Genomic DNA, 18,491 nt, shown 5'->3' on the forward strand with positions numbered 1-18,491 from the left:
GCAATTTTTAAATATACTTGGGAATAGAATTGCTGGGTTATGTTGTATGTTGATGTTCAAACTGGTTTACCATTTACATTTCCATGACCATGTATAAGAGGGCCTATGAATCGGTATCACCTCCAATACATAGCATTGTCAGGTATAAAAAATTTGGCCAGATAAGTTAAAATGGTATTTTACTGAAGTCTTTTTTGATTTGGATTTTTCTGATCACCAATGATGTTAACATTTCCTTACTTGTCTGTTGGTCATATGTGTTTCCTGTACTGTGAAATAGCTTCCCATTTATTTTGTACCTTTTCTATTGGATGTTTGTCCTTTCCTTCTAAAAGTCTATAACACAGCCGGGCGTTGTGGTGCATGCTTGTAATCCCCGTGCTTGGGAGGTGGAGACAGGAGGGTCGCGCAGGTTCGAAGCCAGCCGCGCTGGTTTAGGAAACCCTGTTTTCAAAAAATAAAAATAGGTCTGGGAGTGTAGCCTGGAGGTAGAAGGGAGGTAGAAGGGCTTTCAGGAACTCCAGTACCACCAAAAAATAAAAAATAAAAAAATAAAAGTCTATAACACTGAATACTATGATATATATATATATATATATATATACATATATACACACATATACATATACATATATATACTATAATTCTATAATATCCCATATACTAATCACATTACTTTTGTATGTTACAAACATTGTCTCCTAATTTATAACTTGCCTTTTTGCTGTTATGTGTGGTACTGGACATTGAACCGAGGAACATTCTATCATTGAGCTACACCCAAGCCCTTTTTATTTTTTTTATTTTGAAACAAGGTCTCACTGAATTACTGTGCACTGGCCTCAAATCTGCGATCCTCCTGTCTCAGCATCTCGAGTACTAGCATTACAGGTGTGTGCCTGGCTTGATTTTTTTTTTCAGTTTTTTGATGAATAAATATTTAATGTTAATATATTTAAATCTGAGTCTTTTATAGTCAATGATTGCTGTGCACTGTTTAAGAATGTGTAAAACATATTAATCTGCATTCTTATGAAGAATTTTAACGTTGTCTTGGTGTTTTAGTTCCAAGTTGAGATGGGCATGGTGGCACACATTTGTAGTCTTAGTACTTGGGAGGCTGAGACGGGAGGATCACAGGTTCAAAGTCAGCCTCAGCAGCTTAGTGATGCTTTGAGCAATTTAGTGAAATCCTGTTTCAAAAAAATATATATAAAATAGGTCTGGAGGTCTAGCTTGGAGTTAGAAAGCCCCTGGGTTCCCCCCAGTACCACACATGTGACGCAAAAAAGAAGCTCCAAGACAATATAGAATTGATTTTTATAGCCGGGCGTGGTGGCGCACGCTTGTAATCCCCGCGCTTGGGAGGCGGAGACAGGAGGATCGCGCAGGTTCAAAACCAGCCGCTCTGGCGTAAGAGACTCTGTTTCAAAAATATAAAATAGGTCTGGGAGTGTAGCCCGGAGGTAGAAGGGCTTCCAGGAGCCCCAGTACCACCAAAAAAAAAAATTGATTTTTATATACAATGTGAGGCAGAAATTTCATGTTTTAACATATACAACATCTTTTTCCAGATCCATCCCTGCCTATTTCTTCTCTATCCCTCTCTTTCCCTCTTTTCCTCCTTCTCCTCACCATCCTCCAGTACAGTTCAACCCAAATACATTCTACCTCTGAACAACATCTTCAGCCCCATTTTATTTTTGTAAAGAGTCTTGCGAAGTTCCTGAGGCTGGCCTTGAAACTGCAATCCTACTGTTTCAACCTCCAAAGTACTGGGGTTGCAAGCTTCCAGCTTTTACTAATCATTTGACTTGGTTTTTGTGTATGGTATGAGGTGAGAACCCAATTTTATTCTTTTGTATGTAGATATCCAGTTATCCCAGTGCAATTTTTTGAAAAGAGCTTTCTTTCCTCACCCAGTTGTTTTGTACCCTTACGAAAAACCAGCTGCTCATAAATGTAAAGGCTTGTTTCAGTACTCTTCATTCTATTTCAGTGATCTAATGTCTGTTCTGAATCCAGCACAACACTAACTTAATTCCTCATTATGAAGTAAGCTGGGTAGGAAGTGTTGTAATTGGAAGGAGTGAATGTTAGAACACTCTCCTTTATCGGGATGGATTTGGCTATTCTGGGACCACTGCATGTTCATTTGAATTTTAGCATAAGCTTGTCAATTTCTTTACAGCTTTCAAGTTGGGATTTTGATAAGGACTGTGTTGATCTATTGATCAATTTGCGATAAACCATCTTAATGATATAGATTCCCCCACCAGGAATAGGGGATGTCTTTTCACTTATATTTTCTTTCAACAATATTTTGTAGTTTTCAGAAGATTTTTTATTGTGGTGCTAGGGATTGAACCCAGGATCATTCTCCCTCCAAGATACACAACCCTGGCCCTATTTTATTTTGAAACAAGGTCTCATTAAGTTGTGAAGGACCTTGCTAAACTGGTGAAGCTGGCCTTGAACCTGCCATCCTCCTGTATCCGTTTCCCAAGTAATGGGATTATAATGCACAAGCCACCATGCCTGGGTCAAGAATTTTATCATTATTATTTTTATTTTTTATTATTATTTTAATGTGGAACTGAGAATTGAACCTGGGGGCATTCCATCTCCAAGCTATACACCCAGCCCTATTTTATTTTTTTTTATTTTGAAACAACGTTTTGCTGGGTTGATGAGGCTGACCTCAAATTTGCAATTCTCCTGCCTAAGTACTGGGAATATAGGCCTGTGCCATCATGCCTGGCAAGAATTTTATTTTTAAAGTTGTCTTAATTTTATTTTTGGATTTTTCATCACTCAGGTATAGAGATATGATTGTTTTTTATACTGTTTGATTCTTTAAACCTTTTTTTAAACTAGTTTACTTATTCTAAAAGATGTTAATTATTTATTTACTTATTTATGATTTGTGGTGTTGGGGATCAAACTCAGGGCTGTTCAAATGCCAGGCAAGCTATGCCCCATCTCCTTGCAATTTTGGGGGGAAGAGGAGCTGGGAATTGAACCGTGGGGTACTCTACTACCAAACTACACCCCCATCCTTTTTTGTTTTATTATTATTTTTTGTTTATTGATACTAGGGATTTAACCCAGAGGCATTTTGCCTCCAAGCTAAATCCCCAACCCTTTGTATTTTTTACTTTGAAACAGGATTTTGCTAAGTTGTTAAGATCCTTGTAAGTTGCTGAGACTGGCTTCAAACCTTTGTTCCTTCTGACTCAGCCTTCCAAGTACTAGTATTTCATAAGTGTGTGACACCACACCCAGCCTGAAAATTTTTTTTTATTATGAAAAGATATTGGATTTCATCAAGTGCCTTTTCTGTGTACTGAAATGATCGTATGGTTTTGGTTCTTTTTTCTTTTTCTTTTTTTTTTTTTTTTTTTTTTGGTGGTACTAGAGTTCCTGGAATCCTGTCTATCTCCGGGCTACACTACCAGACCTATTTTATTTTTGGAAACAGGGTCTTTTATGCCAGATGAGGCTGGCTTCGAACCTGCGCGATCCTCCTGTCTCTGCCTCCCAAGCGCGGGGATTACAAGCGTGCGCCACCACGCCCGGCCAAGGTTTTGGTTCTTTATTGCATTAATACAGTGTATTATACAGATTTGGTTTGTACAGAATCTACCTTGCGTTCCTGGTCAGCCGTACTTTTCAATACTGCCTCCAAAGTTCATTCCAGCCCAACAAACATTGTGCTCTTTCTTGAAAGTACTATGGCGCTCCATGTCTCCCATTTTTTCCCTGCTGTTGATGTCCTTCTTTGTCTATTAACCTCATGAATGCCTCTTGACTGTGTCCCAGAGAAATCTTTCTTCATTTTGCCCCTTTCCCCTAGTCCTCCACACATGATTACTATAGATCTCTACTCCAGCAAATCTAATCTTTGATGATAATATTTTTCCTTCATTGTATCACACACCATCAATTTAATAACTTTATTAAACAAAATCAACATTACCACTATAAATGGTAATGGATTTTATAGCTGTTAACATTAAAATGTGCACTTCTTCACTTCTTTCTCCTCCCTCCCTCCTCCTCTCCTCTCCTCTCCTCTCCTCTCCTCTCCTCTCCTCTCCTCTCCTCTCCTCTCCTCTCCTCTCCTCTCCTCTCCTCTCCTCTCCTCTCCTCTCCTCTCCTTCTTCTTCTTCTTCTTCTTCTTCTTCTTCTTCTTCTTCTTCTTCTTCTTCTTCTTCTTCTTCTTCTTTTCTCTCTCTCTCTCTCTCTCTCTTTCTCTCTCTCTCTTTCTCTCTCTCTCTTTCTCTCTCCTCCTTTCCTCCCCTCCTCTCCCCTCTCCCCTCTCCTCTCCTCTCTCTCTCTCTCTCTCTCTCTCTCTCTCTCTCTCTCTCTCTCTCTGTATGATTGATATTGAGGATTGAACCCAGGGGTGTTTTATCTCTGAACTGCACCCCCAGTCCTATTTTATATTTTAGTTTGAAGCAGGGTCTCACTAGGTTGCTGAGAGTTTCACTAAGTTGCTCAGGCTGGCTTAGAATCTGAGATTCTCTTGTTCCAGCTTCCAATTATTAGGAGTACAGGTGTGTACCACCATGCCCGGGTCTGCATTTCTCTTTTCATTTGCTTTAGAGTTGAACAGACGTTGATGTTATTAGAAAACCTAGTGCAGCAGGTTGTTCATAGTAGTTTCAAATGTTTTGTTCAATGAAGCCTGTTATTTACCCTGGGTACCTCTCTGAGTTCCTCCATGATTTGTCTCTTTGCTCCTATAAGATCTTTACACTTCTCATGCATGTACCCCATTCTCTAGGCAGATTGTAACTTCCATGATCTCCCTGAGGATGTTTTGTTTTGCTTTTAGTACTGGGGATTGAACCCATTGGTACTCTGTCAATGGGATTTATTTATTTATTTATTTATTTACTTATTTATTTATTTATTTATACTGGGGATTAAACCCAGAGGTGCTCTACTTCTGAGCTACATCCCCAGACCATCTTTTTGAAATAAGATTTTGCCAAATTGACCAGGTTGTCCTGTGGTGTGTGTGTGTGTGTGTGTGTGTGTTACTGGGGATTGAACCCAGAGGCATTCGACCTCTAAGCCATGCCCCTGGATCTTTTTTTTGATTTTGAAACAGGATCTTACTAGGTTGCCGAGAGTCTCGCTACTTGCTACTTTGCTGAAGCTGTCTCCAAACCTTTGTTCCTTCTGTTTTAGTTTCTCAAGAACTGGGATTACAGGTGTGTGCCACCACGCCCAGCAGCTTCCTCAGTACCTGGGATTACAGGCCTGTGTCACTGTGCTGATCTTTGTGTTTTGTTTTTATTGTTTTGTTATTTAAAAAAATGAAAATAGGGTTAGAAAAAATAACACATTTTATCATAAGCAGAGGTATGATTTTTAAACTTTAATATTTTGAAGCCGGGCGTGGTGGCGCACGCTTGTAATCCCCGCTCTTGGGAGGCTGAGCCAGGAAGATCGCGCAGGTTTGAAGCCAGCCTCAGCTACTTAGTGAGGCTCTCAGCAACTTAGTGAGACCCTGTTTCCAAACAAAGTATAAAAATAGGTCTGGGAGTATAGCCTCTGGGTTCCACCCCCAGTACCACAAAAACCAAAACCAAAAACAAATAAACTTTCTAACCCTAACCCTAACCCTAACCCTAACCCTAACCCTAACTTTCATATTTTGGAAATTAACTATAGTTTTTATATTGCATCTTTGGATATGTTTTTCTTTTTACTTTTCGGTACTGGGACTTGAACCCAGGGGCATTTTGCTTCCGAGCTACACTAACATCCCTTTTTATTTTTAAATTGGATCTTGCTAAGTGGCTGAGGGGCTTGCTAAATTGCCAGTGCTTGCCTCAAACCTGCCATCCTCTTGTCTCAGCCTCTGAATTGCTGGGATTAAAGGCATGTGCCACCATTCCTGGCTACATATGTTTTTATTTTAGAATAGTTGGCTACTTATACATATTTTAATTAAATATTCAGTTAAAATAATTTGTAAATAATATTTATAACATTAAATAATAAACTTAGTATTGAAAATTATAAATTGTAAAATGTTTCAAAGATTAATATGTTCTTTTAATAAATTTCATCTTGAAAGTAACATGTTTGATAAAGTCCAGGAAAAGCTGGGAGATAAATACACATTGTGTGATTAGGTCTCAGGTTTTTCCCAGTTGTGTTTTAGTCTGTGTTGGCATTGGTCTTATTTCCTCTTCTTTTTGTTGTTGTGGTAGTGGTACTGGGAATTGAATCCAGGGGCATTCTACCTCTGAGTTATATCTTCCTTTAGCCCTTTTTTTATTTTGAAACAGGGCCTCACTAAGTTGCAGAGGGCCTTGCTACAAATTGCTGAGACTGGCCTCAAACCTGCAATCCTCCTGTCTCAGCCTCCCAAAATACTGGGATTACAGGCATGCACCACCAGGCTTGGTTCATTTTGTCTTCTTGCAATGGTCTGTTCTCCATTTGTTATGGGCAGAATTAAAATTTTGCATCTACTACTTTCAAGTTGAAAAGTTTTGTCATCTTTAGTTTGGCTCAGAGTTTAAAGGCTTTTAGAAATAATAACTCTACATGTTCATTGCTTCTTGGCCTTACACAAACCCTTATACCTAATGACTAAATTTTCTCACATTTATCTGTAATATTGGTAACTTAAAAGTCTTCTCATTGTAGTCAACTGTATACACTTTTTCCAAGTCTTTCTTTGTGAAAGTTTTTCTTATGCCACTGTTAAACTGAAGGAAAAAAAAATTATACATATTGGTGCTGGGGATCAAACGTGGGTTCATGCATGCTAAGCACACTCTCCTACAGTTTATTTTTATTTTTTCTGGTGCTGGGTCCTAAAGCCAAGGGCTTTTTACCTCTGAGCTACACCTCCAAGTCTTTTAATCTTTTAAAAATATTCTTGGTACTGAGGATTCAACCCAGAGATATTCTATCTTTGAACTACCCCTTAGCCCTTAAATTTTTTTAGTTTTAATTTTTAAGCAAGATATTTCTAAGTTGCTCAAGCCTTGCTAAGTTACTGAGGCTGGCTTCATACCTGCTGTCCTCCTGTCTCAGCTCCCCAAATACTGAGATTACAGGCATACACCTTCATTCCCAGGTCCACAATGTTATTTTATTTATTTATTTATTTATTTATTCATTTATTGGTGGTACTGGGGTTCCTGGAAGCCCTTCTACCTCCGGGCTACACTCCCATACCTATTTTTACATTTTTATTTGGAAACAGGGTCTCCTAAGCCAGCACGCGCGGCTGGCTTCCAACCTGCATGATCCTCCTGTCTCTGCCTCCCAAGTGCGGGGATTACAAGGGTGCGCCACCACGCCTGGCATCCACTGTTATTTTTTGGTGATACTGGAGGTGGAACCCAGGGGCTTTCTACCTCCGGGCTATACTCCCAGAACTTTTTTATATTTTATTTGGAAGCAGGGTCTCACTAAGTTGCTGAAAGCCTCATTAAGTAGCTGAGGCTGGCTTCGAACCTGCACGATCCTCCTGTCTCTGCCTTCCAAGCGCAGGGATTACAAGCATGCGCCACCAAGCAAGGCTCACAATGTTATTTTAAAGGACTGCCTAATAGTGCGTGGTTTAAACGCGCAATAATTTATTTACCCGTTCTTCCAATGTTGGATGCTTGAGTCACTGTGTAATATGAGTACACAGTTAGGTACAGTGATGCTCCTGGCTTTACATTGCTATTCTCTCAGGAATCAAAACTCCTTTAGGGAATCATTCTGTTTATAATTGTCTACAGTATTTGGTTCAGTGCTGCCTCTTGCTACAACAGTTGAGAGTACATTTCTACCTTTTTTTTGTGGTGCTTAGACTGAAACTCCAGGCCTTGTGCATGCTAGGGAAGTGCATTATCACTGAGCTGCATCCCCAGATCCACTTCTCAAATTTTAAATTTAAGATTATGGGAAGGAGCATAGTCGTTTTGCCTGTCAGCTTCTTTGCACTACGTGTGCGAGTGTAAACTGGGAGGATGCACATACTTACTCCATGTCTCTCCAAAGGAGACATAGGTAAGGCTCAGCCACAGGCTGTCTGCGACTTGGGGGAGTATGCTGCGATCTCCCTCGGTACATGGCAAGACGCACTGACTTGAGTCACCAGGCCCTTCTTACCCACTCCCTACCTTGTGGGAGGCTGCCCCTAGGCAGTCTATGATCTCCTTCCTTCAGTGGATAAGGCCTGAGGCTTCAGAAACAGCTGTGGAAGATAGAATTGCAGTCTAAGGTAACTTAGAAACAGAGTGACCTACTGTGTGCACTGGCTTTCGTTCATTCCCTCTGGTTGGGTTTGGTCCTGTGGGGGATGGGAAGTGGATGTCAGGCCAGTGGTTCTTTTTTGGTGTTAGTAATATACTGTCTGAGTCTATTTGGTCTGGCTGGCAGCTGCCAATATAGATATGTAGGGGCTGTCCAACCACTTAACATAAATGAAGGGGATGTCTTTGGAGTGGTTTGTGGAATTTGTAATGCAGGACTTTGTAATTAGTCAATTTACTATAAATTGCTTTTCATTTCGGGATTTAGTATTTCGTGCTTTGCTGTTAGGATGATCCTTGCCCTCTATATATAGTATTATTTTAAGGAGCACAGTACGCTGGCTATAAAAGTGGTCTTGGAATAAATACAAAATAAAACAGTTTTGTCTAGCACCGCAGCTTGCACTCAGGTGCCTATCCTCTCAGAAAATACTTTTGTTTTAGAATCCAAAGCTTACTAGTGCTATTCTGGGAATTCAGTTTGTTGTAGAATTTTCTCATATTACATTAGAGTTTATTTTCTCATGCAATTGAAAGGTATTAAGACATTTTAATTCACACAAATAAAAAGTACACTGTATAAACAGATGTACTTGATTTTCAATGGCTATTTAGCCTTGAAATATCACTGAAGTCAAATGAATCACAAATCAATTCATATGTTCTAGACACGGACATTGCTTACTTCATTAACAGAAGTATTATATGCTGGGCATGGTAGCATACACCTGTACTCTTAGTACTTGGGAGGCTGAGACAGTAGGATCACAGGTTCGAGGTCAGCCTCAGCCAATTAGTGAGACCTTGTTTAAAAAAAAAAAGGGCTGGGGGTGTAGCTCAGAGGTAGAATGCCTCTGATCTGTTCCCAGTGCCCCTTCCAAAAAAATCAGATAAATTATAATGGTTCAGATTTTGCAGGGTGAGTGTATGTATTATTTTATTTTATGAAAATAATTTACATGAAGCCGGGCGTGGTGGCGCACGCTTGTAATCCCTGTGCTTGGGAGGCTGAGACAGGAGGATCGTGCAGGTTCGAAGCCAGCCTCAGCTACTTAGTGAGGCTCTCAGCAATTTAGTGAGACCCTGTTTCCAAATAAAATATAAAATAAGTCTGGGCCCAGTACCACAAAAAAAAGAAAATAATTTACATGAAAGCATGATTTTTACACTAGAAGTTGCATACTTTCATATTTACATTTTAAAATGATGACATATAGTAAAATAGCAATATACTATATCATAACACAGTGATAAGTATTTATTTAGTAGTAGACCAAGTTGTGCCCCAGTAAAATAAAATAATTGTATATAATACTTAAAATTTAACTGTCTACACACACACACACACACACACACACACACACACACATATATATATATATATATATATATAATTTTTGGTACAAGGGATGGAATCCTAGGGATATTCTACCTTTCAGATACATCTCCAGCCCTGTTTTTTAAAAAATTTAAAACAGGGTCTCGCTAAGTTCCTAAGGGTCTTATTAAGTTGCTGAGGCTAGCCTCTAAAGCGCAGTCCTCCTGTTTTAGCCCCCCAAATTCTGCGATTAAACCCACCATTATACTTGGCTGCATATATGATTCTTATGAATGGAATATATATGGTTAGAATTCAGTTTGCCTTGTGAAATGAAATACTGGGATTACAAGCATGAACCATCACATCCAGCTAGCCCTATTTAACTTTTATTCTGAAAAAGAGTCTTGCTAGGGTGATGACAGGCACACTACTTGCTAGGACGGTTCTCAAACCTGCAATTCTCCTATCTTAGCCTCCTAAGTACTGGGATTATAGGTGTGAGCCACTGTGCCTGGCTATAAAACGATTCTTATAGTTATAGGCTATACTATATTTTGCTTATACTTTATCCTGTTGTTGGACATTTCAGTTGTTTTTAATATTTTACCTTTTTAATGAATCTTGGAATATACTTTTTTTTTTGTGGTACTGGGGGTGGAACCCAGAGGCTTTCTACCTCTGGGCTATACTCCCAGACCTTTTTATATTTTTTTTTGGAAACAGGGTCTCACTAAGTTGCGGAGAGCATCACTCAGTAGCTGAGGCTGGCTTCGAACCTGTGCGATCCTCCTGTCTCAGCCTCCCAAGCGCGGGGATTACAATAGTGTGCCACCACGCCCGGCTCTAGTTTTTTTTTTAAATGGTTCATTTTCATGTTTATCTTTATCTTCCATTTGGACTTTATTTTAGTAGCTATTATGTGTTGAAGTTACGGTACTTATCTTTTGAAAATAAAAAGTTAATCAAGGAATCATTAACAACTAATATTGACTTGAAGTGCTAAATTTAAAATATATAAAATTCTAAGGGTTGAAGTATAGCGACTTTGATTCATTAGCCATTACTTCTTGGTGAAAGTGAAAAATATAGACTTTCCTACAAATAGTTTTGCATAGAGTACCCTTTCCTCCTCTGCTTTTTAATAAAACATTGTCTTTCTACGTGGCTCGTTATATGAATCGCAATCCTTTTCTCACTGTGCATGCATATCATCTGTCCTCTGGTTAGCAGTCGTGGTTTCTCCTCACAGCATCTGTTTTGGTTTGCATCCTTGTTTGGCAAAGTGCTTGTGCTCAAAATGACCCTTCTTACCCTTGGTTGCTGCTGGTCAGTGAGATCTGCTCACGATGGTTTTCCACGATATTTTTGGCTTTAAAGTATTTTTCTTTATTTTTAATATCTACTGTATAATTTATTTTTCTCTCCACTGTACTATGAGTAATATTTTAATTCATTGTGGAGTAACTGAGAAATTCTGTGACCCATATATCTTACTCATGAAACAAGTTTTCGGTGTCATGCACTGGTCATTATTTTGTGTGAATGACAGCATAACACCCCTGTAGAGAATGCTGAATCAAGAAATCACCTGTCTTTGCGGAGGGCATCTGTTTTAAGCAGATGCCAGAGATGGGGTTGTCATTTCCCATCAGGCTTCCACATCAGAGCCTCTAAGACTTCAAAGCCACTCTCCATTCTTGAATCAGCGGACAGCTGTGGTGCCTCCTGTTCTCTTGTGGCTTTTGTTTCTTGTCCTCACAGTCCTTTTAAATAGAAAATAAATAAGTAAACATTAAAATATGAGATCATCTACCCAGATTTTCCATGCCATATACTGTCCTTACATTTAGGTGATAGCAATGATCAAGGAATAGGGAAGGTTTAATTTTTTATTTTCATGTTAGGAAATCTAAGTGGTTTATTTAGTTGGTTCATTTTTTCTGCACTCTCCTAAAGCACACTTCTGTCCTACCTATTCCATGTTATAAGAAATGAATATAATGATCTAATATCCATAATTTTGTCTTATACCTTTATGAACATTGTCATTCATTAGGTACAAGTTAAAAAATCACCCTTTATTTTTTATTGCTTATGTCTTCTAGGGATTCTAGATTGTTGTAGAATATTCACTCATTGCCAGTAACTTAACTCTGAAATGGTGAGGTATTAAGATATTGTGTCAAAGTTTTATAGGTAGTAATTAGGGTGATAAAAATGCAGTTCAGATACAGTTGAGTGCTCCTTTGCAAAATGTTTCCCTCCTTTTTTAATCCATAAGACATCTGTGAAATTTAAGGTAGACCCCAAGGATGATTAACTATTAGTGTAGTCAAAAGACCTTTGTAAGCCAGGCGTGGTGGCCCATGCTTGTAATCCCCGTGCTTGGGAGGCTGAGACAGGAGGATCGCGCAGGTTCGAAGCCAGCCTCAGCTACTTAGTGAGGCTCTCAGCAACTTAGTGAGACCCTGTTTCCAAATAATATATTAAAAAGGTCTGGGAGTATAGCCTGGAGGTAGAAAGCCTCTGGGTTCCACCCCCAGTACCACCAAAAAAAAGACCTTTGTAAAATTATAATTTTATTTCAATGGTAGCAGATGCCAGGGTATTTGAAATATGGTATAAGAGGTCATAACTGTGGAGGAGTGGAAATAGTGAAGAGGAAAATCACACATGGAAAAAATATTTTGATGTCTCATCTGAGTTTGGAACTCCAGGATGTCAGTTATTACTAATCTTTTAAACATTGGACATGTCATTCAATCTTTCTTTGTTTCATGTGTATAATAAGAAATAGTAACTACCTCACAAAATCCTTATAAGGATTAGAAATAATCTATGTAAATTGTGTATCTTTCAGATCTAGCATGTGGTGTTTGTGTGTGTGTGTGTGTGTGTGTGTGTGTGTGTTGCCTCAATTCTAAAATTATTACTGATGTGAATTTAGAGTTCTGATTTCAAATGATTTCTTCAATAATCTGCATGTGTTTTTAGGCAGAATTTCTTTCCTGTGGTACTGGGAATGGAACCAGGGGAATTCTAAATCTGAGCTATATCCCTAGTCCTATTTTATTCTTTTATTTTGAAACAGGGTCTCAATAAGTTGCAGAGGACCTCACTAAGTTGCTGAGGCTGGCTATGAACCTGCTAACTTCTTGTCTCAGCCTCCCAAGTACTGAGATTACAAGCATATACCATCACATCCAGCTAGCCCTATTTAACTTTTAATTTTTGAAGAGTCTTGCTAGGTTGATGACAGCCACACTACTTGCTAAGACTGTCCTCGAACCTGTGATCCTCCTGTCTCTGCCTTCCAAGTACTGGAATTACAGGCCTATAACTCCAAGCCTGTCTAAAAACCTGTTTTTGACACAGAGTTTCACTATGTTGTTGAGGCTGCTCTTGAACTCTTGGTAAGGAGAAAAATTATATGGTGTTGTTTCTATTGTTGATGAGAATGTTCTCCAACAAAACAATTCAATAGGAATTTTATCACAGATAAAAATGGTCAGGATTGCTGGTTATGGTGGTGCACACTTGTAATTCCAGTACTTGAGAAGCTGAGACAGGAGGATCACAGGTTCATGGCCAACCTCATCAACTTAGTGAGACCTTGTATCAAAACAATAAGATAGGACTGAGGGTGTAGCTCAGTGGTAGAACACTTTTGGGTTCAATCCCCAGTACCACAAAAAATTCAACCTTCAAGTATCACCTAGAATTTTTTGAAATAGACAGTGCTAATCTATATTATTAAATAGCACCTAAAGAACATTTATGCATCTTAATTTAAGCTTGGCAATTTTTAAAAAAATCCATACTCAAAAAGCTTCATACTTAAACTGAAAAAGATAATACTATAATTAGTATAATTTATATAATATAATATTATAATTTATGAAAGTCATCTTCTATATTTTGGCAGAAATGCTAGCTAATGGGCCAGGAATTATACTGGGCAGCAGATGGACCCATCTGTGACGCTGGTGACTGCAGCTTGGGAGACAGCAAACAGATTTCCATTCCATCTGACTTATCTCCTCCCTTCCCTAGCTTCCTTGATCTTTGAAGCTGGAGAGTGATACATAACATAATTTCGATCTGATTATGTAAGATGATCTATTAACATCTCTAATAGGCTTCCAGCAGTTTTACAAGGAGTGTCTTGAAAGGAAGGCAGGAAAAAGTGCACAGCAATCTGTCCGCTGTTGATTTACTGCCAGAACCGCTTAATAGGATTTATGACTAAAAATGAGACAAAAGAAAAATACTTCAGTGGTTATAAAAGTACATATCCCTAAGATAATTAATTAACTGATGTGTCACTTTACTGAATAAGAAAAAGTTCACAGCTGTTTAATTTAAACATTTTTGTAGGTAGTCTCATTCATTCTGATAAATGATTATTGCGGAATATATTAGTTTCAGGTGGCTGCTGTAACAAATTTCACAAACTTAGGTGGGCACGGTGGCACACACCTGTAATCCCAATATTTGGAAAGCTGAAACAGGAGGATCACAGATTTAAGGCCAGCCTCAGCAAATTAGTGAGATCCTGTCTCAAAAGAATTAAAATAGGGTTGGAGGTGTAGCTCAGAGGAAGAATGCCCTGAGTTCAATCTCCAGTATCAAAGACAAAAATAAATAAATAAATAAATAAATAAATAAATAAATAAAAAATGCCACAAACTTAATGGTTAAAAAATGTAAATTTAGTCACTCATAGATCTGGAGATCAGTTCAGTGTGAGTTTTCTGGGTCTAAATCCGGGCTTTTAACTCTGTAGGCTCTAGGGGAGAATCCATTCCTTGCTCCTTCTATCTTCCAGTGGCTGCGGCATTCCATGTCCATGGTACTCCAAGGTCGGCTTCACAGAGCCTGTCCCTCAATGTGCTGCTTTAATTTCTCACTCTTATAAGAACACATGTTATGCCATTTCAGACCCACCTGGATGATTCTGGCTATATCCTCACTGAAAGATTATTAATTACATTTTAAAAAACCTTACTTTATGAGGTAACACTCAAAGGTTTCAGAAATTGGGGCATGATTGTTTTTGAGGGCCACTATTCAGCTCACTAAAGGAAGATGAACAATAAGTTTTTTTTTTAAATGGCACTGGGAATTGAACTGAGGATCATTCTAACTCTAAACTATACCCCCAACCCTACTTTATTTTTCTTTTGAAATAGGATCTCACTAAGTTGCTGAGGGTCTTGCTAAATTGTTGAGGCTGTTCTCAAACCTGTGAACCTTCTGTCTCAGCTTCCCAAGAACTAAAATTGCAGGCGTGCACCACTAATGCCCAGGAACAATAAATTTTAACCTCCTTTTTTGTGGGTGAAAGATGAATTATCTCTAGATTTGTCTTTTACCAAATCCTTCTTGTCTTCGAAGAAGGTAATCTTTGAAACTGATGTAATGAATCTCTCAATAAAAATTAAATGAAGCATTTAGTTTTCCTGTCTTTAGATGGAAACCTTTTTTTGTTGGAAATTTTTTAAATGCCAATTTTGCATGTATTTCTTGAGGTATATGTTCAGCATTAGTCATATAATTCCAGTTGCATGAGTGTACATGCTAATCAAATAATTTTTTTGCGGGTTTGGGGATGGAACCCAGGAGCATTCAACCTCCAAGATATAACCCCTGCCCTATTTTTTATTCTTTATTTTAAAACTGGGTCTTACTGAGTTGCAGAGTGCCTCACTAAGTAGCTGAGGCTGTCCGCGAACCACGAACTGCAATCCTCTAGTCTCAGCCTCCCGCATGCTGGGATTACAAGCGTGCTCCACCATGCCTGGCTTAATTAAATAATTTTAATATGATAAAATTTTCTTTATAAAATGTACATTACAATATGAAAATTTTAAGCCACAGTTTAAATTTTATCTATTATATCTACCTAATATTAACCTTCATTTTTCTGGGTAATATAAAATTCTGTTAGTGTGATATAGTTCACAAAATTAAGACAAATTATTTTGTGTTATTTTCCATCTCTCATTTCATGGTTATATTTTTCTTTTGGCACTATTATTGTGTTTACTCAATACTTAAAAAGGATGTTTATACCAACTTAAATTCTAAAACATCCTAGAATTAGATTTCCTTAATTAGAGGCTTTATAATGTCTTGAGTTTTAATTCTTACTTTAATATGCTTTATTTAATCCCATTCAATTAGAACAAGGATTTTTGTAACTTTAAGTGGTGTTTACTAAGTAAATATCTAAATTCACCCAGAAAATAATTTTTAAATGCAAATCCAGTTGAATTTCCTAAGGGAACTTGTAACATTACTTTGTAAGTTAGCTAAATAATTTTTTGGAAGGGTAAGAACATCATGTAAAAATATGTAAATTAGCTGGGCATGGTGGCACAATCTTCTAATTCTAGTCCTTGGGAGGCTGAGCCTGGAGTTTTGCAGATTTGAGGCAAGCCTCAGCAACTCAGTGTGGCTCTCAGCAACTTAAGTTAACAGAGAAAACCCATCAGTAGCAGCAACAACAAAAATCTAGTTCCAACCCTGCTCATTTATTGATTTATTGGACAACATCATTAAGGGGCCTAGGCCAGAATGTTACATTCCAACTTTTATTCTTACCTTTTGTTTATTCTACTTAACCTATCCCTGGCCTTCCCTCTTATAGACTAAGTCTAAAATGTATTTCACATTCGAACTACTTTTATCCCTATTCTTGCAGTCTTAATTACTGTCATCTATCTCTTGGACTAATGTATTATTTATGAGCTGGTAATACTAGATATTATAAAGAATAGCAACCTGGGCATAGTTTTATTTTTAGGATTTTTAATTTAATTATCAGCAGTCATTTTCAACTCCCAGAATTTTGCAGTTACAAGAATAAGAGACAAAACCCTCAATGTAAAAGAAACAGAAATATATTCCAAACTAACAGTGACTTCATTTCTCCTCCTCAATTGAACTCTTATGATGCTTGGGTATCCAGAAGTGATAAATCAGAATATTTTGGTTTCAAGTAATTTTGTTTATCATTTTATGAGGTTATTCAGAATTCTGTGGTAGAAAGGAGAATCCAAATTTATTTTCATACTACATAGTAACAGTTGACATTTTCTTTTGTCCATTAAAATGTTCACATTAGATGAGAATGAGTGTCAGTCACTTTCCTTTTACTTCTTCTGCCATCCTTATTTGTACATGTCAGGATATATAATAAAGATTTGTACATGTATGTATAAATATTTGTACATGTATATATATATATAATTTTACATGTATATATAATGTTTTGAATAGATAATTTACTATTTTGTTAAGTAAACAGGTCTTGTTCCTCAAAGTAAGGAAGTTGAACATTACTGATAGGTTTTTCCTCTTGTGAGGATAGATAAGATGCTAAATGAGGCACACTGGGCTATTGGATGTTCTCCCTGACAAATACCCACAATATTCTTATGTTTCTAACCAAATAAACATAATAGGCTAGTATGAGCAAAGAATATTAGTATGATGAGTTAACTAATTTGGTAATTATTCAGGAAGTGGTTCTCAACAAGTGGGATTATTGTTCCTTAGGGGACATTTGCTAATTGTCAGGACTAGAAGGTGTTACTGGTGTCTAGTGAATCCTACAGTACTGGTGATAGCTCCCAAAACAGTTTTCCAGATTAAACTAAAAGAGGGTTTTATTCAACCTACCATGTGACATCCTAAATTGTTTTCAAAGTTTTATATAACAAATAAATCTTTAGTAAAGGAATGATGTTTATTAGGATCCCATGTTTTTAACCTTGTGAAAATGTAAATAATGGAAGGATATTTATGTGCACATAAAATAATTTAGAAGTGGAAGAAATTAAGGTTTCTAACATGAGCAACTCACCAGGAAGATTTTGGTGATATTGTCAGAAACTGGAGAAATAAGGGTATAAGCCAGGCCTGGTGGCCCACACCTGTAATCGTAGTACCTGAAAGGCGTAATCAGGAGGATAGTAGATATGAGGCCAGCCTCAGCAACTTAGCGAGGCCTTCAGAAGATTAGTGAGTCCCTGTTTCAAAATAAAAGATGAAAAGGACTGGAGGAAAAGATCATCAATTCAGATTTTACATTTGTACATTTCTAGGTGCCTGAAAGAGACATCAGGAGGAAGAAAGTCCTGAAGATCAGAACATAGGCATTTAGACATAACCTTAATTTATAATTTGTCAATATATAAATATAATTTGGCCCTGGGATTGGACAGAATCACGTGTGTGTGTGTGTGTGTGTGTGTGTGTGTGTGTGTGTTAAAAAGAAAAGAGTGCCATATGTTATAGCCCTTGGAAACACCAACAGTATGGATACAGGTAGAGAAAAATATAGCCAAAGAAACTAAGAAGTAGTCAGATAATAGGAAAAAATAAAAAAGGTAGTCTTCCAAGCTAAGGGATGAAATTATTTGCAAATGAATGGAGTGGTTATTGATACGAAGGATCCTGGTACGTTAGTGGATATGAGTGAATAGAAATCAAATTGCAGTAGGTTGAGAGGTTTGGGTAAATACAAAATTTAGTTGTGTTATAGATTTGTATAAATCTGGCTGTGAAGAAGGAAGAGAGATGGAGGGGTATATGGGATCCTGGGAGGGATTTTTTGTACTTATTTTTAAAGATCAAAGAGGATAGATAGATGATAGATAGATAAAGTTTTTTTTTTTTCCTGTGGTACTGGGGATTGAACCTAGGAGCATTCTATCTCTGAGCTACACCCGCAGTTCTATTTTATTTTTTATTTTGAAACAGGGTCTTGCTAGGTCCCTGAGAGACTTGTTAAGTTGCTGAGGCTCTTCTCAAACCTGTGATCCTCTTGTCTCAGCCTCCCAAGTACTAAAATTACAGGCATGCACCAAGAAGTACGGCTCTCA

The 18,491-nt window shown here is 37.7% G+C and overlaps 1 protein-coding gene across 6 annotated transcripts in view; it reads left to right on the forward strand.

The window, feature by feature from the left end:
* LRCH2 (leucine rich repeats and calponin homology domain containing 2) overlaps nt 1–18,491 on the forward strand; it is a gene marked incomplete at both ends in the record, with an annotated part of 116,130 nt that overhangs the window by 11,245 nt on the left and 86,394 nt on the right. The window lies entirely within an intron of this gene.

The sequence above is a fragment of the Muscardinus avellanarius genome (genome assembly GCF_963383645.1).
Source record: "Muscardinus avellanarius genome assembly, chromosome: X".
NCBI classification, from domain to species: Eukaryota; Metazoa; Chordata; class Mammalia; order Rodentia; family Gliridae; genus Muscardinus; species Muscardinus avellanarius.